The sequence below is a fragment of the Phyllostomus hastatus genome, unplaced genomic scaffold (assembly GCF_019186645.2).
Source record: "Phyllostomus hastatus isolate PE091 unplaced genomic scaffold, TTU_PhHast_1.1 phas_contig_267, whole genome shotgun sequence".
Lineage (NCBI taxonomy): Eukaryota > Metazoa > Chordata > Mammalia > Chiroptera > Phyllostomidae > Phyllostomus > Phyllostomus hastatus.
In genome coordinates this window covers 162,421-165,127 of record NW_025333828.1, presented here as the reverse complement: position 1 = coordinate 165,127, position 2,707 = coordinate 162,421, and positions in this window count along the sequence as shown.

The window sequence follows — 2,707 nt, the reverse complement described above, 5'->3', positions numbered from 1 at the left end:
ATTATCTGTTTTAATTTCCTGAGGCCATCCTAAATGACTAAAGGCCTCAAGCCAATGAGCTTGTATGTTTTTAGCAGATTCTCCTCTTAAGGCAGATGCATGTAGAGCACCAGAGTAAGTATCAATAGAAATATGAATGTATTTGAATTTTCCAAAGGGAGCATAATGAGTGACATCTGTTTGCCAAATTATTTGAGAACTCAGTCCGGGAGGATTAACTCCTGTTACATGCGGGTGCCTACGTAGGTCTTCATAATCAGGACATTCTTTAATAATTTTCTTAGCTTAGAAAGAGAGACCCCTTGCTGTTTCTGCAAGCTGGAATGAGTTTAAGTGGCAAGCTAATTGCCCTGTTGTTCTCAGGACCTGGTAGCTCCTAGGTTCAGAGTTTTCAAGGAAAGTGGGAAAGAATGGGGGGTGGTGGTGAGCTCTGGAAAAAAAATACATTTTAGACAAAAATGGTTGTGTGCCAAGGGCCTTTTGTGACTCAATTGACTAACCATTCCCTTTAGGAGAGTAGCCAGTTCTTCTCCAAGGAGATGATCAGTGTTTACAGGTAGTGAGTTCAAAAATGGTACTTTGTCTTCCATGGAGAAGGGATAGTTCTCCCTGGGAGACAGCATACCTATATTGCATTTTTACAATAAAGGGTCATGGCTCTGGCATAAACAAGGAGGATCCTTAATATTTCTTTAATATATCACACCCCCTATCCCACTTACAGTATGCTTTAAATTAACAAATTTATGATCATAACCCTCAGAAAGTTTTTTCTCTACTGGCAAATACATTTACTTTTTGTTGACAACTTTGGGAAGGCTGGAGAAAAGGGAGGATACTAGGTTCTGCACGACCTGTTCCTAGGACTAAAGCAGTCCCTGGGTCTCCATAAGAAAGACTCAGAGTGGTTAAAAGACACATTTTTTCTTTCTTTTTTTAATATTTTATTTATTTTTTAGAGAGGGAAGGGAGGGAGATAGACAGAGAGAGAGAGAGAAACATCAATGTGCGGTTGCTGGGGGTTATGGCCTGCAACCCAGGAATGTACCCTGGCTGGGAATCGAACCTGGAACACTTTGGTTCCCAGCCCGCGCTCAATCCACTGAGCTACGCCAGCCAGGGAAAAGACACATATTTTCGTTATTTTTCTTCCTGTGCTTTTTACTGTCTGAGGGAAGTGAGATCTTATTCCTTTCTTCATACAATCAATTTAAATTCTTTCTGAGTAGAATTCTTATGATGCAACAACATTAGAGATCTTATTCTATTTACCTGAGGTTTAGCAAAATATTTTGAGACTGAGCCATTCCTTTCAAAACAAAAACAAAAACAAAATCGAAGCAAAGCAGTATTTTCAAATTAAATCCTCTGAAGGAGGGAGTGAGATACTGACCTAAAGTCTTATCTCACGTCACCTCATGTTATTTCAACTTTTGCCCAACATTTTCCTAAATAAGTCTAGAGATCCCTTATCAGGGAGAAATTCAGCAGCCCCCAGAGGCTGCTGAGGTAACTTAAAACATTGCCCTTGTTCCTTAGAAAACATGATCCCCATGGTTGAGGATTCCAGAAACCTTTACAGAATTTGTTTTAACAAATAAAGGAAACTTCTTCTCAAATTTCTCCCAGCACAAGCATGGCAATTGCAAAACCATTCTTAATTTTGCCTTTTCTCCACCTGCACCTTAAATCCTTATGCCAGCAGATGCAGGGAAAAGGCAAAACTGAAGGGACTGCAAGAGGTGGCTTAAAAGAAAGAATTTGCTGAGATGCTTGTAAATTGTCCTGTAACTAGTTGATGTTTTTAAAGCTGATTAAAGAGAAAATCTTTGCTTTTTCTCCCAAGCCTAGACCTAGTTGGGGGTTGTTCCATGGGGATCAGCTTGTGGGTGTTTTTACAGTGCAGTGAGCATGCTTGTGGCTCTTAACTGCTCAACCTGAGTCCTCAAGGTTGCAGCAAATACTTGGGAAAGAGAGCAAGGCTCCTGCTTACTAAAGAAGGTTCAGTTGCAAAGTGGTTTGAAGAGAGGGTGAAGTAGGAAGAAAACCCTCTTCCTCTGAAATCCCAGCATTCCCTACGACCTTCTCAAAAAGCACTTGGGGTTATCAGCCCTTACCTGGGCTGATTCATGAATTGCAACCAAGTTGGTGTGTTTTCCACAACGATGACTCATAGCCCAGTGTTCCTGTTTGTGTGCACCAACTGATGTGGACCCCGGCTCATGGGGTCCACCACATTGTGGATGAGACATGAGACATTTACACAGACTACCGAGTCCTGTGGAGAAAAAGGGTGAGCATGGCTTTTCTCTGAAGTGGAGAAAAAGCCTCGGCCCTGACCATGACGGGCCTTTATTGGATTTCTCAGCATATTACATGATGGTCTTCATTTACTATGCACAGGTTTGCTTTAGGTGGTTACCATTTAGAGAAAACAAAGGAGCCAATGCTGCTAATCACATCACAAAAGAAGGATGTTTGCAAATGAAAAGAGAAAAATGGTTGAACTGGCTACACTCATTTTTAGAAGGTTTAGCACAGAGTTTAGGAAGTTACTTTAAAGATATGCAATAAATGTTTGCTGCCTCAATTCAGGGTGAGGGAGTTTTAGCAAAAGCAAGTCTCAAAGCATCCTAGGTACATTGCAGGCCTGACTCCCCATGGGAGAAGCTATCCATGGGTGTGGGTCCTGTGCATCAGACCTTGC